The sequence below is a fragment of the Miniopterus schreibersii genome, assembly GCF_964146895.1.
Source record: "Miniopterus schreibersii genome assembly, chromosome: 9".
Taxonomy (NCBI): Eukaryota; Metazoa; Chordata; class Mammalia; order Chiroptera; family Miniopteridae; genus Miniopterus; species Miniopterus schreibersii.
Window position 1 is genome coordinate 82,944,686 of NC_138118.1, and position 26,457 is coordinate 82,971,142.

The following is a 26,457-nucleotide window of genomic DNA, read 5'->3' on the forward strand; positions in this document are numbered from 1 at the left end:
GCGTCTAATCCGGGCTTTCTGTGGGCGCCTCCCTTCGCACGGGGGTTCTGCTCTTCCCCGGTCTCCGTGCTCCAGTCAGACCCTCCAGGACTCTGGTTCAGACTCCCAGGTGAGGCATCGGCCGGGCCCATCCTTCCACCCACAGAACCGGAACCCTTGGGCCCAGTGTCATCCCCAGCAAATCAACTTCTATGTAGGGACCAAGGAAAGGCAGGTTGTTGAGGGGACTGTGGACAGTTCCACTGAGAGGGAAACTGTGTGGGTCAGACCCCCTGACAACAAACATGTCTCGCACCCTCCCATCAACTTTGGGACAAAGTAGAGACACCTGAGTGTGAAGAGTAAGTCCCTGAGTAAGTCCCCTCTGACCTTTCCAGCCTGGCCTCTTTCCAAGCCTCCTGCCGGCCTCGTGCTCTCCATCCCAGTCCCAGCCTCAGCGTCCCGACCAAATGTAACCACCAGGTGAACTCTTGCTTGGCTCTGCTGAGGCGCACGCCTCTCCTTCCACCTGGTAAGCCTTTTGGCCGGTTTCCTCTGCGTCTCTTTGAGTCGCGGGTGCCCCAGGACCCCGCTGGGTCATGGCTACCACTGGGAACCTTCCCCAAAGTGCCACCAGACTCCCCACTTGCACCTGGGACAGCCTGTATTTCTACTGTTCAGAGAGTTCAATGCATCGCCTGGTTAAAAATGCAGATTGAGCCCGCAGGGTGAACTCTGTAGGGTGGGGGTGGGGCGAGGGGTCTGCTGGCGGAGCAGGTGCCCACGGGGTTCTCAGGCAGGTACTGGGTTGTACGTGATTGCAGATCCGTCCCCGCCCCACGGTGAGGGCTGAGGGCGGGCAGGCGGCCCTGGGTGCCTGTGCCTGCGATCCCTGGTTTCCAGCTCTGCGTGCCCTGGGGCCAGTGCTCCCCACCCCTTTCCCCCTCGCTGGCTGGGCCTTGAGACTGGTTTGGGCCCCTGTGAGCAGAGTGAGCGCCCTCTCTGGCCAGAGCACTTCACTGTCAGGGTGCCGCTCCCCCGTATTTCTCCCTTTGCTGGCACTGTGGGGAAGGAGCCTCCGTTCTGGGAATTCAGGGGACCAATGTCGGCGGGCACCGTGGGGACCCACGTCAGCAGGAAAACACTTGAGGACATTTATTTTGATCCCGTCTCAGTCAGTGGTAATGTTTGAAACCCACAGGGTTTGAGACGGCCAAATGTCCTCCCTGGCCCTGCACTGGATCTCGTGTTGAGGGGACAGAAACACTGGGAAGGGCATTAGCAGATCGACTGGCAACACCGGAAATGTGGACCTGGGTTACATACGTTTATTTTATTGATATAAACTCGTGAGCTTAAGTGACTGCACTGAGGTTACGTAAGATAATTCCCCACTCTTAGGAAAGACGCTAAGTGTCCCGGGGAAAGCGGCCACGGGGATTAAACCTGCCTACAGGTGGTGGGGAGAAGCCAGTCGATGCCTCTGCACACAGGTGCTTCTCAGACACCTACGTGGGCCCCGCTTTCTGGCGGGAGCGGCGTCCACCGCCGATGGGGCCCTGGGCAGAGCTGGGAGGCTCCAGCGGCTACACCTGGGAGAAGCCGGCCAGAACCGAGGCTTCTCTCCTTGGATTTTCTCGGGAGTCCCTTGTCTCAAACAGGGGCCCTTTGTGTTCCGACCTCCCAGGAGCCAAAGATGCTGCAAGATCTTCCTCCCCGGGTTTCCTGAGCCTGGGCCCACCGGCGGGCGGGCGTTTTCAGGGGGCCCCCTTTAGTGACAGAGAAGGGGGACGGTTCATCAGTGTTTCCATCCAAAGGTGTGACCGGCAGGAACTCTAAAAAGTGCCCCCAAGGGCTCCTGCCTCTTCCTTAGTCCGCACTGGCCGCCCCCTGACCTTGGCCGGGTTTTCGGCATCGGCCGGACTGGTCTCCAGGCCCGCCCGGCGCACGGCTCCCGGCGACACCCAGCCGGGCCACGGCGGGGCCTGGGCGCGAGGCGGGTGCGTTTGGCGCAAACGCTGCTTAGTGGAGGGAAGCTGTTGTCCTCGCTGTTTTTACACCATCCGAGACCCAGAAACAGGCATCACTCTCCTCCCATTTGCATTGTAATCTTCACTCTGTAGGGACATTAGTGATCGTATGAATGACAATGGTTCCCATCAACTCGGGGGCGCTCGGCCGCAGCCCTCGACCTCCTGGGTGTGACTTTAACCCCCCCCTCTCCCGGGATATCACTCTCGGGCGGGCTCATGGGCCCATTTCAAAGATGCGGACTCGGAGGCTGGTGGGTGCTGAGAGCGTCCGCAGGGCCTCCCGCTCCACCGGCCCGCGCCCAGCGCTCGCTCGACGGTGGGGAAGCTGAGGCTCAGAAGGGGGGTCCCCAGGCCCGGCTGCCTCTGAGCCGACATCACAAACTCAGGTTCGCGGTCCCGGGACCCGGCGGCCGCGCTCCCGCCTCCCGCGTCCCGCCGCCCGGCGCGCGGACCGGGGCCGCGAAGTTGGGGCTCGGAGTTTCCAGCGCTTCGCTCACCAACCGCCTCCCGGGCCAGGTCCCGAGCGCGTCCCCCCGCCCCCGCCGGCGCCCCGGGCCTGGAGGTCGGGGTCCCGCGCCCGGGGGTCCCGGGACGCGGGGCGAGGGTCCCCGCGCGCGCCCCGCGGCTGCCCCGCGAGGGTCCGGCCGCGCGGCGCGCGCCACGCCCTGCGCCTAGGCCCCGGCTCCGCCCGCGCTGGCGGCCGAGCGGTCCGGGCCGCGGCGGCGGCGGGAGGGGCAGGAACAGCGGCCGGGGGAGGAGGCGGAGGCGGCGGAGGCGGAGGCGGCGGGCGGGGCCGGGCGCGTTTAAAGCCCATCGAGGGGGTGGGGAGGCCGGAGGAGCTGGCGGGACCGAGCGGCGCGCCGGCAGCGGCTCAGCGCTCGGAGGCCGCGGACACCCACGCGCAGCAAAGTTTGCGCTCAGCTCGTCCGGGGCCCGGGACGCCTCGCGCAGCGCGCTCGCCCCGGTGCCACGAGGGCGGCGGCGGCCACGCGGAGCGGCGGGAGCGGCGCCGCGCAGGTACGGAGCGGGCGGGGAGCGCGGCCGCAACTTACTTTGTGGTCGGGCGCGGGCGCGGGCGGCGGGCGGTCCCCGCGCCGTCATTGTCTGCGCGCTGCCGCCGGGCCGGGGACGCCGGGCGCCGCGGGGGCGCGGCGGGCGGAAGGGCGTCGCCTGCGGGCCGGGGGCTGCGGCGCCCCGGGCTCCCCCGGCGGCGCGCGGAGGCGGGAGCGGGCTGCGCGCGCGGGTGCGGGCGCCCGGCCCCGGGCCGCCCCGGAGGCGGCGGCGACCCCTCGGACCCTCCCGTCGGACGCCGGCGCCCGGGGCCGGGCCGGTGGGGGCCGCGCAGCCGGGGCCACGGCCGCGCTCCCGGGCCGCCCGCCGCCCCTGCGCCCCCGGTGCGCCCGCGCGCGCGCGCCGGGCCGGACACTCCCCCCTGCGAGCGGCCCGGCCCCGGGACCTTTTTTTTTTTTCTTTTTTTTTTTTTTCTCTCCCCTCGGTTCCGTTAGTGACCCCGTTACCCGCCGCTGGGGCCTAACCCCGACTCGAGGGCTCGCGGATTAGCCGCCCGCCAGCCGTGGAAACGTGATAAGAGGCGTGCGGTTTGCAGAAGGAAATTTCTGATGCAACTCCCCGCCTTCGCCGGCCGCCTCTCCAAACGCCCGCCCGGAGAAGGCCCTGCCGCACGCGCCTCGTGGAGATGAGGGTCCTCGCCACCCTCTCATTGTGTCCGCCCGCTCCGGGGACGGGGACGGACGCCAACTTTTTTGGGTCCCGGGCTCGGACGGAGACGCGGGGAACGGCCGGGAGCCACAGGTGACCGGGACGAGGTCCCGGAGCCCGGCGGCCCGTGCACCCGAAAGGCGACTGGTCCCCTGCAGCCCCGGCGCCCGGCTCAGCCCACGAGATGCAAAGAAAAGCCCCGAAACGCGCGGCGCCCGCGAGCCCACGGGCGTCGTTGCACAACTTTCTGGGTGCCGCTGTTCCAGGGCAGGCCCAGGACACTTTGTTTCCGAAAACGCTGAGTCAGCCGCTCGGAGCCCCCAGCTTCAGAATGGTTGGCGCTGCGCTTTGCGCGCAGCCTGCCCGGGGACACACGTTCGCGCGGCAACAGGCGCCGCCGGCTCCAGCACAAAGCCGGGCGCCTCCGGGGGCGGCTCGCGGCGCCCCGACTTTCTTCCCCCAGGAAACACGGGCAGAACCCAGGTTCCTGCAGCCGAAGGAAATTCTCACCTAAGGGGGGATGGTTGAAGCGTCTTTTAGGAGAGGATTTTTATCCAGGAAAAGTCCCCAGACCAAGCGTGTTTCCAGGAATGGTCCAGATGCTCGGGGTTTTTTGTTTTTGTTGTTGTTTTTTGGTTGTTTTTTTTTTTTTTTTTTTTGGTTACAAATCAGAACTCTGGGATCACGGCACGTAACACTGGAGTTTTATTGGGAATCCTGGAAACAGAAGGGCCCCACGGGCCACTGCAGACTGCAGGGAATCTGAGGGCAGCCTGGGCTGCACACCCCGCCAGCCAGCTTGTGTAACTGAGAAGTGTGGCGACAGACACTCCTGGAGCATTTCGGTTTCACAGCCACCCCAGAGCCTTGTTGCTCTCAATCCTCCATAGCCCCCCGGGCCCCCCGTGTGCAGGTGTGGAAACCAAGGCTCAGAAGGTTAAACTGGCCTGCCCAGGGTCCCGTGGCCAGCAAAGCCTTGGAGAGATATATATATGTTTTTTAGTCCTGTGAGTTTTTTATGCCCCTGCACAAATACCTCTGCCTCCTAAGGAGAAATGGCCCAGAGGACGGCCGCCAGTCCCACGCCTGGAGAACAGGGAGCCTCAGGGACCGTCCCCGTGGCCCCCCGCTTTCCAGAGTTGGGCCACCATCGCCCAGGCCATTATCAATATTTCCTTTTGTCCACTCCATGTTTAGACTCAAATACACATTTATTTTGGAAGGAAACGTGGATATCCACAGAGTCCTGAGTTTGATATGCTAGTGATGTTTGTTGTAATTAAAACCGTGTTTTAATAAAAGTCGTCTATCACACATTGCCTGTTGTCTGGACCATGCTGGGGGCAGTGTTGGGCTGGGAAAAATTGCCTTTTGTTTGTGGACCAGGAACCTGGAGCTGGGAAGGCTCCCGCCAGGTACTTGTGCGGGGCTGTGGATGGGGGTGGCCACCAGGATCGGAACCCAGGCCAGCCGCGGTGACCGTCTCCATGGACAGTGAGCCCCCCCGCCCCGGGGGGAGAAGTAGAACCAAGTCAGAATCCAAGAGCTAGCCCAGAAGTTTTGATACTGATGCTTCAAGAGTTTCTACTTCCTAGGAGGCAAACTCCTGCCAGAGCAGAGACATCTCCTCCTGAGAGCTGGAGAAGGGCCAGGTTGGCACATCTGATGAGACCCAGTGACTTAAAGGTGGCCTGATGCAAAGAGCCCATGTCCCCCGGGATCCCACCCACCCACGTCTCCCCTGTGCGTTTGCAGTTCCTGGCTTCAACCCCGTGGCTGTTTCACCCACCTGGAGTCGCAGGGGCTCCTGAGCAGAAAATATGTGTTTTGTCTCTCATTTAAGTAATCTGTCTTCTGTTCAGAATTTAAATAAAACTTATTTTTCTGCTAGTGGACTGGGGTTGTTTTTTTTTTTGGTGTGTGTGTGTTTTTTTGGTGTGTTTTTTTAAAGCCTGTCTTATTTTTTGCTTAACTCTAGAAGTATGAGAGATTATGTAGACAGTCAAGCCACCCTTGGGTGAGGCTTGGCAAACAGGTGCTTTGGGGACCTGGGAACCTTCTGCAAGGTCCGTGCGGATGGGCGTGGAACCGATCTCATATTCCAGCCCTGGCTGGCATTGCATCCGTGCTAGTATTTTAGCTGCACGCTCCCGGGGAGCTGCCTCCTCCCCCTGCCTTCTCCTGTGGGGACACCTTTGCCTCCCACAGCGCTCCGTGGCTTCCAGGAGCTTCTGAGCTCATCTGTGAGTGGTGGGCTTTTTGGCCTGTGCTCCTGGTGATCACGGGGTCTGTTAAGCGGGAGGGGGTGCAGGCAGATGACCCTTAAAACCTACCTCCAGGTCCATGCAAAGGCTGGTGTCCCTTCGTTAATCGTGGAAGGGAAGATGGCGGGACTGCCCTCTGAGGTGGCCACAAGAAAGACCATGTCCTGGGGTTGACAAAAATCATCTTGGGCGTGGAACTGAGTGGTGTGACTTTCTGCTTTGGAGACACAGACTAGTGAGAGCCCCCCGTTGGCCTGTGTGATAGAGGGGATCCCCTTGGGAACGAGGGAAGGCTGCCCCGCCCACTCCTGCAAATGGGATGTCGAGGTGGGAGTAGCTTCTCTGCCCCTTAAGTCGTAGTCTTGCTGTAGGATCCCCGCCAGGGGCCCATGGGGTGACGGTGGTTTGTCTTGACTGGGTGCCCCTGGGAAACAAGAACACGAGTCCTGTTTCCAGCCATCGAATCTACATGTGGGTTTGGGGGAGGTGCCCCTGGACTGCTCAGATCCTAGATTTGAGGCTCCCCTTCGGGTTGGAGCAGCTGCAGCGGATTGTGTGATTTGGCCTCCACGGTGGGAATGGGATCAGGGAGGAATTCGCTCCCTCTCTCTGCCCAGGGCCGTGACCAGTACTGACTGTTGCACACGGCACGTCGCCTCCGTGGGACTCCAGTGTCCACCATTTGCTAGCTTGGCGAGCCTGAGCTAGTTAACTCAGCTCATCAGTGGAGTGGGGGAGTTGTCGGGGTGTCACCTTGAGGCTCTCGGGGCTGGGTGAACCCTGTCTCGGCGAGTGGCTCTTGGTGAGAGCCGGAGGCGCTGCCTCTGAGGTGCAGCCGTGGCTTCGAGCAGCTTCTGTGCTTGGGTTTCCATTAATCTGCGAGGTCCGCTGGGAAGAGAGCTCTGCTTTTCGTAGCTTGGCCTCCTGGTGCTTTGCGCAGTGAGCTGTAGAAACCTCTTGGGCTGAGGGTCCCCCACTCTGAGCACCAGCCCTCGGAGTGAGAGTTCTCGGACTGCCCACAGGTAGCAGGCGGCTCCGCCTCCTCACAGGCGGATTGTAAGAGCGGAGGCGGATGGTGGAGTGGCCACCTCACCTGGCTGCAGACCATCTGGGCCAGACCCCCGTGAGAGCGGGCGTCCAAGTGGGTCCCTCGTGACCAGGAGCGAGAAACGCGAAGACCGCCCGATGCCTGCGCGCGGCCAGCTGCGGCGCTGGGCGTGCGGAGACCTTGGGTCTCCAAGCGTGTGGAGCTGGGGATTCTGCTTCAGGACCCCAAGGTTGGCTGGTGTCTGGAATCTACAGGGACACTTGTTCTAGCCGGGGGTGGGATCTGAGGTGCATGGGGACTGCTGGTCCTGATGGGTTGACTGTGCTTTGTGAGTAGAGCGATGGTGGGCCGTGGTGACCTCTGAAGGACAGAGGACCACGAAGGGTGCCCGAGACCCCCACGCATCTTCTCTCTGGTCCTGTCACATGGTCGTCCACAGCGAGGACCTCCGGGGCCACCCTCCGCAAGCCTCCTGGGTTCTCCGTGAGACCCCGCGGCCCTGGCTTCTGTGATGAGCTGGGCCTCTGGTTGGCATATTTGCTTTCTCAGTTTTCGTCCCTGAGAATGTCTGGGCCGTGGTTTCTTCCAGCCTTTTATGAGTTGAGCGCTGCCTTTAATATGAACGTTTTATAATACCACGTATCTAATAGGAGTAATAATTTTAGGATTCCTTGCTCAAGGAAACCCACAGTGACCAGAAGCTCCCCGGATGCGAGGAACCTTGAAGCTCAGGGGTTTGTGCATTAGCCTCGTGCCTGGAGGTCGCGTCCTTTGGCCTAAGGAGGGCTCCTCACTCTAAATCTGGGAGCCTGCTCCCTCCAGGTGGGAGGGGAAGCTGGGTGAGGTCCAGAGCCTTCCAGTGTTCTGCGTGGGCGGCAGGGCTGTGGGCGTGGCCTGAGAGCCTCCTCACGGCTTCTTCTAGAATGCCCTTGTCTTCTGAAGAACTGTATGGATCTCATGGGGACCCCTCCCAGGGGTTTCCAGAGCAGTGAGACTCTGAGCCCAAAGCCAGCATCTCCCTTGGGGTGTGAGGGGACCTGGGAGGAGGGACAGGCAGGAACAGCTTCAGGCTCCTTAGCTGGTCAGCCCTTCGGGTGGGCCCTGTCTCCTGCTGGCCCGGCGTGGCTTCGCCACACCAGTCTGTCCATGTGAAGGGTCACCTGGTGTTCTAATCCCTCCGTTCCCAGGGCAGCCTGTTTTCAAATTCTGTTTGATTTTTTTTTTTTTAATCTGAGTGATACACGTGCGTAAAGAGTCAGATAACTCCCCCAAAGGAAAGCAGCCTTCTTAGTTGGGCTTTTTCTGTCTTTACCTTCATATTTCCAAGCAGATGTCTGCGTAATAAATTTCAATTCCTTCCCACCTGTTCCGTCCCCACCCGCACCTTCTCAGCACCCAGTGTCCCCGCTGGGAAGGTCCCATCGGAATCCTGCTCTCGCAGTTCCTTCCCCTTCTCATCTCTTCGGGGGCCGCGGGCTGGGCAGCCCCCGGAACGCCGCCCCTGGCCCCGTCCTTGACGGTGCTAGCTCTCTCCGTCTCCCAGGACATTTTGTTTTCTCCCGCAGTTGTTTTTGCATCTGCTTTGTGGTTTATGTACTTATCACTGCCCGCCCCCACCCCCACTCCAAACTGACACAGTTGTGCAAATGTCCTTTCACACACCCTTGGTCTGCGGCCAGTTTTATCTTCTGGAAACCATCGCTCATTGGGGCCCAGTTGCCCCCCAGGCTCCAAGTCCAGCGGCCGTCCTGGCTCTGCTGGAATCTTCTTTTCCATGGTCCCGCTCTTGGGATCTCATGACTCCTCTTGCCTGGTTTCCTTCCAAAATTTGATGGTGAACATTCCATCATAACTTCCAAAAAAGAGGTGCGTGCAGATTTTTCGAGGCCTTGCATGTCTGCAAATGCCCCTGCTCCGCGCTCACAGCTAAGCGTTTGTCCGAGAGCTCGCTCCTAAGCTGGACGTAGCTCCCCCTTGAACCTCTGAAGGCCCCCATTGTCTTTAGGCAGAACCAGGTCGAGAGGGAAGCGAATCGGATTCTTGATTTTTTTTGTATGAAAACGTCCCCGGTATTTTTTGCATGTTGGTTTTCCCCCGTTTTCTCTTTTTTTGCGTCTGGAAGCTTGTAGAATATTCTCTTTGTGTCTTTGTTTGGAAGCCCCTCGAACGGGAGCTTTGGTGGGGTCTGCGTGGATCCCGCCCAACACGTCCAGGGCCCCTTCAAAGGGGAAACTCAGGTTCTTTGGGGATGGGTCAGGTTTTTGAGATAATTCTTTAATTTCTCTTCTTCCATTTTCTTCTGCTCTTTTTGAATTTATTGATTTGAAAGAGAGACAGGGAGGGAGAGAGGGAGGGAGAGAGAAGTTGACTTGTTGTTCCACTTATTTATGCCTCATTGGTTGCTTCTTGTATGTGCCCTGACCGGGGATCAAACCCGCAACCTTGGGGTATGGGGACAGCGCTCTAACCACCTGAGTACCTGCCAGGGCTACTTCTCGCTCTTTGTCTCCTGTCTCGTGTCTTTGGTGTTTTTCTAGGTTGTGAGCATAGCAACTAGACTCTAACTTTTCGAGTGGGTTTGCCTATTTTCGTTTTTAATTTCTATTTTCATTTTTAATTTCTGAGGACCTCTTTTCTCTTTTGGTTATTATTATTTTTCATTGACTTAATTTTTTAGAGTAGCTTTAGATTCACTGCAAAAAAAAAAAAAAAGAGTGGAAAATAGAGATTTCCTACCTCCCCCCTCCCCCCTCCCCTGTGTCCCTGGCCCGCACCACCCCCACCAGAGTGGAACGTGTGTTACAGTCAAAGAACTTACAGCGATGCAGAATCACCCCCCAAAAAACACTTATTCTTACTTTAATGGCATAATATTCCTGTTTCATAGATGCACTGTTTCTTTTTAAATCTCTTGTTGGAGATTTTAGTTTTTACGAGTTTTTGTTTTAGTTTTTCCTGCAGTTTCTTGTCTCCGGTTTTTACGTTACTTATTAATTTTTAAATTTTCCTGAGTGTTTGCGTCTGGCCTCCCCAGAAAGCAGACCCTCCGGCAGGCAGGAACTTACGTGCGTGTTTGATTTGGGTGTGCAAGCCCGGCGGGGGGAGGGGAGGCAGAGCGGACACGCGGCACAGGGCTGGGCTTTCTGGATTCCTTCCTGTCGTCTCCCTCTGTCTTCCCTCTCGCTCTCCCACATCCTGGACCAGCCGCTTCGAGCGGGAGCCCTGGGCTTCTCCGGGGGTCTCGTGGCAGAGGAAGCCCGTCGGTCCTGCGGCCCTGCTCTTCTCTCCCTGGCAGCCGCAGGAGGCCCCGAGGAACGCTGGGTGCTCCCCTGCTGGTAACTTTCTCTGGGACCTTAGACAAGTTCATCTGTCTGCGCCCTGACTTTTCTGAGGTTCTCGGGGTGGACTCTGTGCCTTGGTTTCCTCTGCAGCATCTCTGTGGCTGGGAGCGGGCCAGTCGAGACCTGCCCCGTCGGAGGGAGGCTTGTTGCCCTTTGTTCTGGGGTGGACACGTCCTTCGGGGCTGCTCTCAAAACCTGCCTCCAATCTGCTTTCCTTTCGACTCCAAATATGCAAAGAGCATGGGCCCCGTCACCTGGAGCCCCCCTCCTCGGGGTGAATGTCTGCTGTTTCTCCACCCCCCGGGAGTGGTGAGGTAGGGGCCCCATGCTGGCCCGGCCGCTGGTGCTCCGAGTGCACCTCCGCAGCTTCTCTGTCCTCTGAGCGCAGCACCCCCGCCCCCGTGCCTCTGAATGCGGGGCAGTGTCTGGGTTTGGAATTTGTCGTCCAGGGCCGGCCGTTACTGTCCTCACTGCCATTTGCAGCCTTCGGTTCTCCCACCCTGTTCTCTGGTCCTGTCGCCTTGTGTGCAAGTCGCTTAACACCTCCAAGCCTTTTGCCCTTGGTTTGTTGCAGAGTTGTGTGTGTGTGTGAATGTGTGTGTCTGTGTATGTGTGTGCACGTGTATGTGTGCATATGCATGTGTGTATGTGGGTAAATGCATGTGTGTACGTGTATATGCATGTGTATTAGTGCATGTGTACACATGTGCACATGCCTGTGTGCATGTGTTTGTGCATGTGTATATGCATGTGTATGCATGTGCACACACATGCCTGCGTGCATGTGTATGCTTGTGCATGTGTATACATGTGTGTGTATGTGCATGGATGTGCGTGGACGTATGTATAGTGACTCGCAGGTAGCTTACACCCCACATGTAGCGTGTCTGTTTCCTTGCTGTCGTTTTAAATGCATCTCTTTTCTCCGTGATGTCCAATGGCTTTCTGCCTGTGGCTTCAGAACATAATCTCTCCCTTCCTGACTGTTCTTGCTCTGACATTTTGGGGAGGGGTGTTAGTAGTGGTTCTAGACAACCAGAAATGGCTGGCTTTGGGGTCACATGGTTCCCCCAGGCGGGTGGGGAGAGCGATGGGGACCGGTCACATGCCTGACTGGTGGTGGGCCTCAGGTTTCCCCCCAGCGAAGTGTTCTGTGTGGTTTCACTAGTGGGTAAGGGGGACTCTGGGGTTCTGTGAGTGGCCAGTGTAGGTGTCCTTGCCCATGAGGGTGGAGAGGCCCCTAGGGGAGGAGAGGGGACAGTGGAGGGAGCAGGGACACGGTTCTCTGGGTTGCCATGCGAACCAGAGGTCTGGCATCAGGACAGTGGAGGGCCCCTGGGGGGCCTTGCAGCATGACCCCATCACGCCAGGCTTGGCCCTGGGATTCCTGCGGCGTAGGCGGACCAGGCTCTGCCCCCCTCCTCCCCTTCCTCCCAGGTGCCGCCCCTCTTGAAGTGGAGGAGCGTGGTCCCAGGGCAGGGGCGCTGGGGTCCTCCAGGCACATGCGGAGTGTTGGGGTGTGGCCTACTGGGCATTTTGAGAAGTCAGGGTGGTATCCGAGCCTTGCCTGATGGCTTCCCGGCTTCTCGGTTTTGGAGCACACCAGGCCGTGTCAGGGGGCCAAGGATTCCGGGATCCGGTGTCGTGTGCCAAGCTCCCCGGTCCATCCGGGCGCGGAACCGTGCTGCCAGCGGACCAGCTGAACGGCCTCCCACGCTGCCGCTTGTGCCCGCGCCGGCTGCGCGCAGCGACCCAGTACCCAGTAGGCATGTCCTGCGCCGCGGGGCCGGGCGCCGACGTGGCCGCGCCCGAAGTCCCGTCCTCGATGTGGCTCTGTGGCCCACGCTGGCACACCGGCTGGCACACCCGCTGAGCGGCCTCCCGCGCTGAGCGCTGCGCAGTGCGCCGTCTGTGTGGGCGCCCAGCTGCGTGCGCGGCGATCCCGGCCGCAAGTGTCGCGCAGCTGGTGCCGGGGCCGACGACGGGCGCGCCGACGCCTCCGAGCCGCGGCCCTGTGGTGCGCGCTGCACCGCGCGGGCGGGCCGGCTGAGCGTTTTCCCACGCTGAGCGCTGCGCTCTGCGCTGTCCGTGCCCGAGCCGGGCCGTGCGCGCAGCGACCCGGTGCCGCGGGCCCTGCGCAGCGGCGGCCCGGCGGGTTCGCGGGCGCGGCGCCGACCCCTCCGCGGTGTGGTTCTGCCGTGCGCTTCAGCACTTCGGCCAGCGGACCGGCTGCGCGCTCTCCCACAAGCCCCTGCTCGGGCCCAGCCGCGTGCGCGCAGCGACCCCGTGCGGCAAGTCCCGCGCAGCGGCGCGGCCCGCGGGCGCCGGGAAGTCCCGCCCTCGGTCGGACTCCGCGGTCCGCTTCAGCACTTCGGCCAGCGGACCAGCCGAGCCCTGCGCTCTGCGCGTGCCCAAGCCCCGCTGCCCGCGCGCAGCAAGCCTGTGCGGCCACTCCCGCGTGCAGCGCCGCGGGTGCCAGGCACTGACGTGGGCGCCCTGGCGTTCCCCTCTGCGGTGTGGCCCTGAGCTACGCTTCTGGACGCTGGGCGGCGGACCAGCCGAGCGGTCTTCCTCTTTGCGCACGGCGCCGCCTGTGCCCGTGCCCGTGCCCGCGCCCGCCTGTGTGCGCGCCGCCGCCGCGTGCCGCGAGCACCGCCCTGGGTGCGGCGGCGACCCCTCCGCGGCGTGGTTCTGCGGGCCGCTTAACTGCCTCGGCCGGCAGACCAGCTGTGCGTTTTACCACGCTGAGCCCTGCGCTCTGCGCGTGCCCGAGCCCAGCCCTGTGCGCGCAGCGATCCTGTGCGGGAGGCAGCGAATGCGGGGCACTGCCGTGGGTGCGGCGGCGGACCCCTCCGTGGCGTGGTCCCGTGGGCCGTTCCGTTACTTCGGCCGGCGGGCCAGTGGGGCGTTTTACCACGCTGAGCCCTGTGCTCTGCGCTCTGCGCTCTGCGCGTGCCCGGGCCCAGCCCCAGCCCAGCCCTGTGCGCGCAGCGATCCTGTGAGGCCGTGAATGCGGGGCACTGCCATGGGTGCGGAGGCCGACCCTTCCGCGGCGTGGTCGCGTGGTCCCGTGGTCCGCTCCGTTACTTCGGCCGGCGGACCAGCGGAGCGTCTCACCACGCTGAGCACTGCGCTCTGCGCGTGCCCAAGCCCTGTCCAGCCCTGTGCGCGCAGCGATCCTGTGCGGCAGTGGATGCGGGGCACTGCCGTGGGTGCGGCGGCCGACCCCTCCGCGGCGTGGTCCCGTGGACCGCTGCGTTACTTCCGCCGGCGGACCAGCGGAGCATCTCGCCACGCTGAGCTCTGCGCTCTGCGCGTGCCCAAGCGCAGCCCAGCCCTGTGCGCGCAGCGACCCCGTGCGGCAAGTGCCGCGCGTCGGGTGCTGGGCACCGCCCGCCGCACCGGAAGTCCCACCCGCCGTCCGGGCCGTCGTCCGCTTCTGCGCGTCGGGCTGTAGGACCAGCGGGGCCTCCCACCGCGCACGGTCACTGCGCACCGCGTCGTCCGTCCCCGCCCAGCCGCGTGTGAGCAGCGACGCCGCCGGCGCGGCGGGGGCGGGACCCGACGCGGGTGCAGCGCCGGTCCCCTCCGCGGCGTGGCTCTGTTGTCCGCAGAAACGGCGGCCCGCGGCGCGGCCCGGGCCGGCCCACGCTGCGCTCCGCGCACTGCGCACCGCGCGGCCCGAGTCCCCGCCCCCGGGTGTGCGCAGCGACCCCGCTCGGCGAGTCGGCGCGCTGCGCGCCCGCGGGTGCAGGGACCGCCGCCTCCACGGCGTGGCTCTGTTGTCCGCAGCATCGTCGGCCGGAGGCGCAGCCCCGGCCCAGCCCCAGCCTCTGTCCCCGCGGCCTGTGTGGCCCCAACGGCTCCGAGTGCCGCGCGTTTTCGGAAGCGCCGCTCCCAGTCCCGGCGGGGCCCCCTGGCCGCCCGCGGAGTCCGGCCCGTAGCCCCCGTGGATGGTACCTGTCGCACGCGCTGTGTCACCCTTTCTCATCTTAATTGTCTCATGTGGCACAAGTAATGGCTGCTCCCAGATAGACCCGCCCCTGTCGCAGCCGGGTGGCGGGCAGGGGTGCGGGGGCAGCCGGGGAGAGGTGGCGATCGAGGCCTGCTGCCCGCACCTCTCGGCCCTCGGTGATGGCTGTGGTCGGGTGGGAGAGCCTGGGGTGAACACATCTTGTCCCATTGCCCCTTCTCCAAAACCTCTCCGCCATCACCAGCAAGGGGCCCCGTTGGAGGACCGGGGCGAAGAGAGAAGATGCGGGGAGCGCGCACACCCCTGATGGCCTTCCACCCCTGCGCCACACGCGCGCGGGGCGTCCTCACCCCGACTCTTCAGAAAAAACAATCAGATCACCGATTTCACACACTGGTTGTCCCTTTGACCAGCTGCCATCTGTCCGTTTATGGCCAGAGCCCCTGCGGGGGACTCCGTGGAGGTCCGGGGGGCACCTACCTGCGCGCAGGTGGCCGTTGTGTGGGGACCCCGCTGCCTGCACCGCCCAGTCCTCCACTCCTCTCCTGGTGAGGGCGGCGAGTGGGCCTCTGCCCATGGTTCTCTGTAAGTATGAAGGTGGTGGCGACCACGGGGACTTCGGGCGACGTCCCCAAGCGCTGGCCTCAGAGGCCGGTCAGAAGGGGCCGTGGGACCAGGCGCTGCCTCGATTCCCTGCATGTCCGGGCCCTTCGGGGTTGCTGGGTTGTCCCGTGCGCGGTGGGAGCAGGTCTCACCCTGTCCCTTTGGCTCAGGAGCCATGCGCCCTGGGTTGGGTGGGGGTGCGGTGGGCGCGCGCGGGAGAGGGGGCCCCTGGGTGTGCTGTCCCCTGGTGCCCCCGTGCGTCAGGGCGGGGCAGACCCGCGGAAGAGCCGGCATCTACCTGCCGGGCCCGGGTTTCGCGGGGGTGCGGCGCTGGCGATCCGCGCGCCCCGGGGTGGAGGCGCGTGGCCCTCCTCGCGGCTGAACCGGGGGGGGGGGGGGGGGGGGGGGCAGGGACGGCGGCCCCGCGCCGCGGGCAGGGGAGGCCGCGAGCCCAGGGGCAGGACTGATGGGGATCCCGCCGCGGGCTCGCGGGGGTGGGGGGCTTCCAGAAGGGCCGGGGTGCAGGCGCCAGTCACTTGTAGCACCTCCTAAGGGTTTCCAGGCCCGCTCGCCACCCGAGCTGGGTTGCTGAGCTCCCAGAGAACACTGAATCTTTTGAATCTTGGAATTTGGCGACATTTCAAAATCCATCGACGCTCAACCCTCGAGGTCCCACAGAAGCCGGGCAGCGTCTCGGGTGTGGACTGCGATTTAGTAAGAATGTCTTAGGCAACCCGCGCGGCTGGAGCAGGTGCGCATTCCTTCCCGACGGCAGCCGCGCCGACACTGCCCAGGTGGAGGAGTGCGCGGGCGAGCCGGGCGGGCAAGGCGTGACCTCGGGCCACCGCCTCGGACCCCTGCCGCCCAGCACCCCGCCCTCGCCTCCGGAGCCCACCCTGGGCCACTGGGAACCCCAGGCCTTTGTGAAGCCCCCTGAGCCGGGATGCTTTGTTCAGACGGCACCCAGCTCGGGGGCTGTGCTTGGGCCTGGCGACCAGTTGGTCGGGCTTCTGGGTCAGGAAGCTGGCAGCTCCCACCTGCCAGGACCCTGGCCTCCTTGGGAGGTCACGGGCAGGACGAGGGGTGGCCTCAGGGTGGCCTGAGCCCCGGGACCCTGGGGGTCTGGGAGGGTGAAAAGAGGCCGTTGTGCGGGCCCTCTCGGTTCTGTCTTTTCCATCAGACTTTAAAAAGAAGTTGGCTGCGTCCCCAGGGCTCGCCCAGCACCACCCAGGGCAGGACACCGACAAGCACGCCCGGCATTTGGCATGGTCACGCATCAGATCCAAAATTGGTGTGAGAGGCCAGTCCGGCCATATTTCGTAGAACTCACTGGTTGGGAATGAACCACAAAATTCGGAATTATCAGGGAAAATGTTCCCTTCCCTCCCCCGTGTGGGACATTTTCCCTCCCGGCTTTGTTGCTCCCCAAGCTGGGAGAAGCCGAATGAAAGGGACAGGAAGACGCCCAGCGCACCGGCGGGTGCGGGCCCGAGAGGCCTGTATGGAGCCCACGGGCTCCTCTCCTGTCTCCTTCTCTCTGGCCCCTTGGGTCAGGTTTTTTCTGCAGGAACTCTCCTGGTCTATGGGGATTGGCCTGCAGGCGTCTGGCAGGGTGGCAGGCGAGCTCAAGCCCAATATTGGGGAGGAAAAGAGACCCTGAGTGTCCCCGTGGTACCTTTAAGTCATGGCCCGTATTTTCAGCTCCGTTCCATGGTGGCTGAGTGTGGTCAGAGTCGTGTTGGTGGCTCGGCTCACTTGGTCATTTGCCTTTGCCACCTAGGATAAGAGGTTTTTGGGTTTTTTTTTTTTTTACTTTTTTTATTGAATTTATTGGGGTGACACTGGTTAATAAAGTCACGCAGGATGCGAGTTTTGAGGAGGACTCTGGATGGCTTTTCACAAGGACCTGTTCAGTCATTCATCCAACAGATGTTTGAGGAAGCACCTGATGTCCTGTCTGTCCCCGCCTGCGTAGGTTGAGAATAGTGACATCTGTGGAGGAAGGGACAGGCGGATGGCGTGGGCGGACGCAGCAATTAAGAAGTGATAGAAACGTATCCTTCCCTTTTTTTCCTGGAGGGCGCTGGCGAATTTCGGCACTGACACAAGTTAAACATTAACAGTGTCTGAAAACAGCCCTTCTTAAACTTGAATATGAACGTGTTATCTCCCGAAATCGTGTTAAAATGCAGGTTCTAGCTCAGCGAGCCCAGGGCAGGGCCTGAGCCCGTGTTCCGCCCGCCTCCCAGGGGATGCTCCCGCTGCTGGTGGGAGGGCCGCACTTCCTGTACTGAGCTCCCAATACGTTTTCTCCAGTTTTATCTTCGGTTTCTTTTTCTCTAGAAAGTCCCCGAGTAGGATACTTTTCCCTGCAAGAGCTATTATTACTAGTGGCATTACTTCATCGAGGAATTTTGCCAAGAGTGTTTCGGCCCATAGCCCTGCGTTGTTGCGAGTGGCATTCTTCAACGGGTCCATCCTTTATTCTGTTTATAAACATGTGCACGGGGTCCTGCTTGGACATTTACTTGGGTTCCCCTGGGTTTTATTGGGTGGTTTTGTTTCTCTCCTGTTTATGATAAGAGAACACTTAGAAAGGTCTGGAACCTTCTGACTCTTGGATGGCCTGGAGCTGGTCCTGCCTTCTTTGTAGGAATGTAGGATGTGTGTCCCCACCGAGCGCCCCACTTCTATGGAGGCCCTGCTCGGTACCTTTGGGCCCTGTTCCCTCCCTTGTTGTCCTTCCTGAGGCATCTCCTAGGCATGTGGCGATGTGGGACCTCCTAGTGCTTCCCGAAGGTTAGTAGATGCCCCAAGAGCTAATATTCGTGGCCAAGTGTGCTTGGAAATGTCAGGGTACGTAAGGTTCGTTTCTTAGGGTAGAGCTTTCAGAAAATTTAGTGTGACACTCAAAGACAAAGATAGATTATGGTGGCTCCAGATTTGGGAACATGGCACCCCTTTTTATGCTGATTATGTTGCTGGGCTAGTCTTTCATAGAGTCCCCTCTTTTTTATTTCTTTTTTTTAATGTGATTTTTTTTTTAAAACCCTCACCCGAGGATATTTGTACTGATTTGAGAGAGAGAAGAAGGGCAGGGAGAGAGAGAGAGAAACATTGATAGGTTGCCTCCCATAGATTCCCGACCAGAACGCAAAACCTAGGTATATGTCCTGCCAGGAAATAGAACCCCCAACCATTTGGTGTGTGGGATGCTGCTCCAACAAACCGGAGCCCCTCTCTTTTTTCAAAAGCAGCTTTATTGAGATACAATTCACAAATCATACAATTTACCCAATTATGTAGTGTACAACTCAATTACAATTAATATACTCACAGATATGTGCAATGAGCATGTGTGTGTAGATAGATAAATATAGTGTATACAATGTCCAGTGAGGTGGTTTCTCGCCTGGCTTCTTTCATTTAGCGTACTGTTTACATGGTTTCTCCGTATGTGGCACCTATTGGTACTTCATTTTCGTAGCGCTTTGAGGAACTGCCATATTGTTTTCCACGGAGGCTGCACCGTTTTACGTTCTCATTAGCTGTGCACAAGGAGTTCCAGTTTCTCCACGCACCCGCTAGTATTAGAAGTTTTCTGATTTTTTTTTAAAAAAGATAGCTGTCCTAATAGGAGTGAAGGGGTATCTCATTGTGGTTTTGATTTGAATTTTGTTGTTAGGTTGTAGGAGTTTTTAATACATTCTGGATATTAATCCCTTACCAGAGATAGAATTTGTAGCTATTTTGTTTCTTTTATGGGTTATTTTTTCCTCAAAAACAAAAACACCACACACAGAAAGGTTTTTAAAAATTGTTTCTATGAAGTTTAACTTATCTATTGTATTCCTTATGTTTCCTTTACCTTGGTGTCATATCCAATAAGTCATTGCCAGATCCAGTGTCATAAAGATTTCCCTATTTTCTTCTGCGACTTTTGTGGTTTTAGCTCTTCCACTTAGGTCTTTGGTCCATTTTGAGTTCAGTTTTGTTCATGGTGTAAGGTAGGGGTTCACTTCATCTTTCTGCACGTGGAGACCCAGTTTTCCCACACTCATCGTTGAAAAGACTCTTCTTCCGCATTAACTGGTCTTGGCATCCTTGTTGAAAATTACCCCACCAGATATGTGAGGATTTAATTTATGGGCTCTCTCTACTATCCCATTAGTCTGTATGCCAGTCTTTATGCCAGTGTCACACTCTTTGGACTACTGTAGCCTTGTAGTAAGTTTTGAAATCAGGAAGTGTGAGTCCTCCAACTTAGAGCTTCTTTTTCAATGTTGTTTTGGCAACTCAGGATCCCTCGAGAATCCATATGAATTTTGGATGGCTTTTTATATTTCTGCAAAAAAAAAAAAGTTGGTGGGATTTTGTTAGGGACTACATTGTAACTGTAGATAGTTTTGACTTAATATCAAGTCTCCCAATCCATGGACATGAGATGTCTTCTCTTAATTAGCTGTTCTTTCTGTTCCTGTAGATATGTTTGTAGTCTTCAGCGTACAAGTCTGTCACCTCTTGGTTAAATTTATTCCTATTTTATCATTCTTGATGCTATTGTAAATAGAATTTTTAAATTTTATTTCATTTTCAGATGGTCCATTGTTCGAGTGTAGAAACACAACTGATTTTTGCAGGTTGACTTCGTGTTCTATAACTTTGATGAATTTATTAACTCTAATCATTTTTTATGTCTCTAGACTCTGTAGACTTTTCTATGTATAAAATAGTGCCATCTGGGAACAAAGATAATCGTAGTTTTTTCTTTCCAGTTTTGATACCTTTTCTTTCTTTTCCATGCCTGATTATTCTAGCGAGAGCTCCCCATTCTGTGTTGAGTAGGAGTGGTGAAAGCAGGCATCTTTGACTTGTTTCTGGTCTTAGACGAAAGGCTTTTACTCTTTTGCCTTTAAGTATGATGTGATCTGATGGGTTTTCATATGCAGAAAAGTGCCCCCAGATTTCCTATGTTGAGATTCTAGTAGAGGGAGCCTTTGGGAGGTGATTAGGTTATGAGGATTCGGCCATCATGAGTGGGATTAGTGCCCTTAGAAAAGAGAGCTCTTTAGCTCCTTCTGCCACGTGAGGGTACAGTGAGAACTCTGTGACCTGGAATAGACCTGTCACCATCATACAAGTACCCTGATCTCAGACTTCCAGCCTCCAGAACTGTGAGCAATACATTTCTGTTGTATATAAGCCATCTAGTCTTTAGTGTTTTGCTGTAGCAGCCCAAATGGACCAAGACACCTATTTTTAGTTTGAATTTTTTTTAATCATGAAAGGGTATTGAATTTTTGTCAAATGCATTTTCTGCATCAGTTGAGGTTTTGTTCCTCTTCATGCTATTAATGTGGTGTGTTACACTGATTGACTTGTGTATGTTGAACTATCCTTGCATTCCGTGACTAAATCCCACTTGGCCAGCTGTACAATCCTTCAGACTCGCTGCTGAATTTGGTTTGCTAGTATTTTGTTGAGGAATTTTTGCATTAGTGTTCATTAAGGACATTGGTCTATTGTTTTCTTTTTTTGCAATGTCTTTGGCTTAGGTATCCGGGCAATGCTTGCTTCATAGAATGAGTTACTGAGGGTTCCCTCCTTTATTCTTTTGGAAGCGTTTAGGAAGGATTGATTTGAACATTTCTTCTAATGTTTGGCATAATTCTTCAATGAAGCCATCTCGTTCAAGGCTTTTTTTTTTTTTTTTTAAATCAGGAGACTTTTTATTATTAATTTAATTTTCTTACTATTTATAGATCTATTCAGATTTTCTGTTTCTTCATGATTTTGTTTTGGTAGATGGTGTGTTTCTAGGAATTTGTCCATTTCTTTTAGGTTATCCAATTGTTGACATACAGTTGTTCATAGTTTTCTCTTATAATTCTTTTTACTTCCATAATTTCAGTGGTAGTGTCCTTACTTTCATTTCTAATTTTAGTAATTTCAGTCTTCTCTCCTTTTTTCTTAGACAGTCTTGCTAAAGGTTTTCAGTTTTGTTGAACCTTTCAAAGAACCAACTTTTTGTTGTTTATTTTTCCCTAGTCTTTTTGTATTCTACATTTCTATATTGTATTCTGTGTTTTATTTATCGCTCTAATCTTTACACTTTCCTTCCTTTTGTTAGCTTTCGGTTTAGTTTTCTCTTTTTGTGGCTCTATAAGGTATACATTTAGGTTATTTCAAGTCTTTCTTTTTTTAAAGGAAGCATTTATAGCTGTAAAATTCCTTCTTAGCACTGCCCTTGCAGCATCCCATAAATTTTGATGTGTTGTTTTTGTTTTTATTTCTCTCAGGATATTTTAAAATTTCTCCTGTGATTTTTTTTCTTTGACCCACTAGTTTTTAAAGACTGCAGTAGTTTCTACATATTTTTGAATTTTCCAGTTTTACTTTTGCTGTGGATTTCTAGTTCCATTCTGTTGTGGTCGGAAAGTTCCTCTTTATGACTTCAATATTTTAAAATTTGTTAAGACTGCTTTTGTGGCCTAGCATATAGTTTATCCTTGAGGATTTTCCATATGCACTTGGAAAAAAAAAAAGACTTTTGCTGTGATCGGGTGGAGTGTTCTGACTATGCCTGTGGCATCCAAGGGGGTTGTAGTGCTGTTCAAGTCCTCTGCTTCCTTATTTTATATCTTTAGGCTCATTTCTCTATCCATTACTGAAAGGCAAGTTTTAAAGTTTTCAACTATTATTATCAAACTGCCCATTTCTCCCTTCTATTCTGCCAGCGTTTGCGTTATACCCTTTGGGGCTCTGATATTTGGTGCATGTATGTTTATAATTGTTACATATTTGGGGCAAATTGGCCTTTTCTCAATATATGATGTCCTTCTTTGTCTTTGTAACAGTTTACACTTAAAGTATATGTTGGCTGATGTTGGTATAGCCAACTAACTCTCGTTACTACTAACACAAAATATCCTTTCCATCTTTTTACCCCCAATCCGATTGTGTCTTTTGATCTAAAGTGAGTCTGTTGAAGACAGCATGTAATTAGATTATGGCTTATGTCTTTTTTCTCCATTCTTCCAATCTCTGCCTTTTGATTGGAGGGTTTAATCAATTTACATTTAGTTACTGATAAGGAAGTACCTCTGCCATTTTGTGTGTGTGTGTGTGTGTATCTTATAGCTTTCTTTGCCCTTCATTTCTCTAGAATTCTCTTCTTGCAATTACCCTTATGCTTTAAGGAAGACTGCTTAGATATGAACATTTGCAGAATAAATTATATTTAGAAGAGCCTTTTATAAAACATGGAAGCTTGACATGGTGGTTAATGGGGCTCTTGGTATCACAGACTTTCAGTTGCTCTGGTGGGATAATGGGGAGGCGTGTGCATTTGTCCACGTAACTCCAGAACCTGCTTGGGCAAGATGCTGTGCAGCTGTTTGAGAACGAGGAGAACAGGAATTGCACTGGGTGGTGGTGAATTCCGTACTCTCCCTGGCGCTGACTTTCCCAGGGTTGCATTTGAGCCTCGGGACAACCCTATGAGGGAGAGAGAGTGTGCCTTCCTTCTGTAGTTGAGGAGACAGGACCTCCTGACACTCAGACTCCTGGTTCAGGGTCAAGTGGGCCTTAGTGGAAAAGTTAGAGCCACTCTCTCAGGTCTTTGGACCCCACGTCACAGGTTCTTTGCACCCCTGAGTGCCATCAAGGAGGAGGAAGGTAGAGGGTGAGGCCATGCATTTCCACCAAAAGCCCACCTCTCCAAGGAATGGGGACACATGTACTAGGAAAGGACCTCATTCCAGGATGTTGCTTCTTTACTCTCAGTCTTTGTAAATATTAAACAAAATTGCAAGTAAATTCATTTCACAGTGTCCTCCACCAGTGGGTCTTTAACACCCTTTCCCTGGGGAATGTTTTCAGGAAAGATTCTATGTCCTTGACCGTCCTGGGGCTCGTGGCTTCAGAATGGTCTGGAAGCTGTGAAGCTTGTGTCCCGTGTTGTAATGTGATACCAAGTCCCCTTTGTTTCCAGACGTGCAGGCCCCCTTCTAGTTTTGAGTGTTGCAGCTGAGGCCTTGGGTTTCGAGTGGGTTTTCGGAGGCGGGGAATTGGTGTTGCACCGTGACTCGCACAGTTTTACCCCCGCCTGTCTTCATTTCTCAAAATGTCCGCGATGGTCGGGAGCGGTCATGGCGTGACGGAGGCCACCCGAATCCATCTGCAGACCCTTCCCATCTCTCTCAGGCTCTGTTACTTCTGTCCCGGGTTTTTGGGGCAGCACACGGGTGCTATTGGAGTTGATTTGACTTTCTAATCACCTCTCAGGGTGGATTTGGGCTTCCTGAGGGTGAGAACTGTAAGTTCAGTGCCCTGGTTTCTCTCCTCCGCCCTGCAGGGTGCTGAGTCCTACAGATAGAAGTGGGTATTATGCAGGCCCTTGCCCCATTTAAAGAGTAAATCTCACGTTCTCAGGTCAGAAATAGATCCTCTTTCCCCCTAAGCATGTGCTCAGTCCTGGGCGTGGTAATCCCGCAGCAGCCAGCATGGGGGACACAGCCACTCTCTGTCCCCCCATCCCCCGAGTGTTCCGCAGGGGCTGTAGCTCCGGGCTCCACGTCATCAAGCAGTTAGCACAGAGGGAGCACACAGCCAGATCTGCATTCATTGAGAATGACTGCGTTTTCTCTGGGGGCGGGGGAGGGGGGCTTTCACCCTGGAAGCTGCTGCCTGCAGCTGAGTGTGGGCCCCTGGTTTCACCCGGGAGAGAGAGAGAGGCCAAATGGTGACGCCCTGGTGTCTGCGAGGGTCAGGAGCCCCAGGGAGGCCGCAGCTGGAACTCTGCTAGAAAACTGGAAATACTGGCCGCGTGACATTTCCCTCGGACTCTCCCCTTTGGGTGGCTTATTCTGGAGGCTGGAAAGAATGTTCCAAGTGGCTCAGAGATGTGCCTCTCGCCAGAGCCGGCAGGACAGGCCTTGGGGCAGCACAGCTGGAGCCACTCTTTAAGGTCACAACCCTCCTGGGTCCCCTGCTCAGGGGTCCCCCCTGCTCAGAGCTGCCCTGGGGTGGAATGCCATCCCGGTGGTCCCGGTCAGGACATTTATTTACGTGGCCGTGTCTCGAGTGAAAAGTCCTGAAACGTTGAGAAAATATTTTCTGAACAAAGAAGTCTCCTCGTGTTCTCTGCTTCAGGGTCCCCGGTGAGGGCTCAGACTGTCCCTGGGGTGCACGGCCAAGTCGCGGGGGGCTAGCCAGCTCCCGGTCCCCCAGGGGAATGCTCCCCCGCCCCCGGCCTGGGTTGGGCCACGCTGTAGAGGCTGCAGCTCTCACATTTTTTGCTCCCATGACCCCCTGAAACTTAAAAATGACTGAAGAGCCTCAGGAGCTGTGTTTATGTGGGCACACATGTTGGTATTTGCCGTTTTAGAAATGAAGACGGAAATTTTAAAAATATTCATTCCTCCGTAAAAAGAATAATAATAAATTCATTACATTTAACTGTAAGTAGCATCTTTTAAGGGAAAGAAACACGCTATATTTTTCAAGTCAAAAAACCTCACGAGAAGAGGAAAAGGCCAGTCAATCACATTAGCACCTTGATAGTGGGTTTGACCTCACCTTGGAGCCTGTTGCCCAGGACTGCAGGTGAAGGTCTCCCCAGGCGGAGGTGCTGATGAGGGTGGAGCCCCACCCTGCAGCACCCCCTACTTGTGAAGACAGGTCAGAGGGGCCTGAAGACAACTGGTCTGCAGTTATTAAGCCCGAGATAAGGGGGGAACCCAGGCCTCAGTCTTCCAGTATCTTCAGGTGCCTTTTTTGGGTTAAAATGTGGAGTCAGCACGGAAGTGAGAATGCCAGGGTCCATGTGGCCCCTGGACGTGTCTCAGCGGAGGCGATTGGCCTCAGTGGGCTGTGAGTCTGGGGGGAGTGCGGCCTGCAAGTCAGCTCAGTTCTAACACAGATCTGCCAGGTAAAGGGCCAGAAGACTGCCTCCCAGGTGTCCTGTGCTTCTGTCCTGATGGCTGTAAACTGGCGGAGGTTCCTACAGTCCCTTCTCCGGTTCCATCGTTCGATGGGATGGTTCACAGAATTCAGGAAGGCATGTTTCTTGTGTTTATTGGTTTCTTATGAAGGACACAACTCAGGGGCAGCCAGATGAAAGGGATGCCTTGGATGAGGGTGGGGGACATGGGGAGCTTCCATGCCCTTTCCAGGGGTACCACCCCTGCGGCACCCCAAAGTGCCCCCCAGCCTGGAAGCTCTCTGAACCCTGTCCTTTAGGGTGTTACATAGGCGTGAGCAACTCATGGGCCATTGGTGATCAACTCAATCCTGAGCCCCGCTCCCCTCTCTGGAGGTCGTGGGTGGGGCTGAAAGTTCCAGCCCTGAGATTATGCCTCTGTCTTTTGGAGACCAGCCCCTAGTCACCAGGACAAAAGACAGTCCTCATTCTGGAAATTCCAAGAGTTTGAGGAGCTGTGCCCCAAAATGGGGACCAAGACCAAGTGTGTTTTATTCTTCATCCCGGGAAAGCATGGCAGGCCTTAGAGCACACGTAGGGGGCGTGTGGAGTGACAGGGAGTGTAGGGACTTGAGGAATGTGTTATCTATGTTTGCAAAGAGAAGTTACCTTGTAGCTGAAACAGATTGTTTCTGTCTAAATGAGCGATTCCTGAGATTCCTTCTCAGGTCTCAACACGAACCTCCCTCTCCTGGAGCCCCACCTCGTGTGGGGTGTGAAGGCCCTGACCTTTTGGAGAAAATGCGATTGAGAAAACCTACATCTAAAAAGATTTGGATTAATTTCGGTGATCTTTATAGGGGACCCTCTGAGATTAGTCTGTTGGGACTGTACTAATAGCTCCACGGGCAGGAGGGGAATCAAGTAATGAAACGCTAAGTGTGGATCCCACGGGGCAGCTGAAGTCCACAACCACTCCGCAGCGGAAACCCCAGGCTGCTCACCGAGGCTCCAGCCGAGAGAGGCAGGGTGACCGTTCCACAAGCACCCGCCTGAGCTCGGGTGGGCTTCTATGTGATCTGCTTGGGATGCCAGCCACCCCGGTGGGTGGTCCCTGAGGCAGAGAAAGAAAAGATGTGATTATATTTAAAGCAAAGTCCTGAAGGTGGGGGGATAGTGGACTTTGGGGGGTGCACCCCATGAGTTGGCTAGTTTTGATAACGGGTGGTTTTGAGAGTGGTCACAGCATTCAGACAGATGGAGTCCATTTCTCCTAGATGTAATGAAGAGGGGAGAACTCCCCCCAGCGCAGGCCATGCCTTCCTCACTCAGAACTGTTGCTGCCTGAACGGCGAAATTGTGTATTTTTTCCACAGGCAGGACTGTGTTCACTTACTTACCTCTGTACCCTTTTTTTTTTTTTTTTAACTTCCTAAGGAAAGAGCAAAAGAAGTGAGAAGGGGGGGAAGTCTTGCTGTTTCTAGAAACAGCCTCTGCAGAGCAGCCCCAGCCCTGCGGTTGTGCTCATGTGACTCCTGCAGCCCTTAATGGCCTCATTGTTCCAGGGGCACAGCA

General features: G+C 56.3%; 1 protein-coding gene and 1 long non-coding RNA gene across 7 annotated transcripts in view; one reads left to right on the plus strand and one right to left on the minus strand.

The window, feature by feature from the left end:
* Positions 1-1,292: 1,292 nt before the first annotated feature.
* On the minus strand, positions 1,293-3,187 carry LOC308562102. The gene is made up of 2 exons (XR_013999581.1): positions 3,065-3,187; positions 1,293-2,096 (listed from the first exon to the last, which is right to left on the minus strand). It is a non-coding gene; the product is annotated as an uncharacterized lncRNA (long non-coding RNA).
* Positions 2,848-26,457, plus strand: part of GRB10 (growth factor receptor bound protein 10) — a 107,720-nt gene continuing 84,110 nt past the window's right edge. For 3 of the 6 annotated variants that reach the window (XM_081147815.1, XM_081147812.1, XM_081147814.1), the window contains exon 1: positions 2,948-3,029. The gene's annotated coding sequence lies outside the window, so the exon portion shown is untranslated. Of the gene's footprint in view, positions 3,030-10,357; positions 10,379-26,457 lie in introns of those variants that run through there. The other 3 variants (XM_081147808.1, XM_081147810.1, XM_081147809.1) reach the window with 2 other exon arrangements.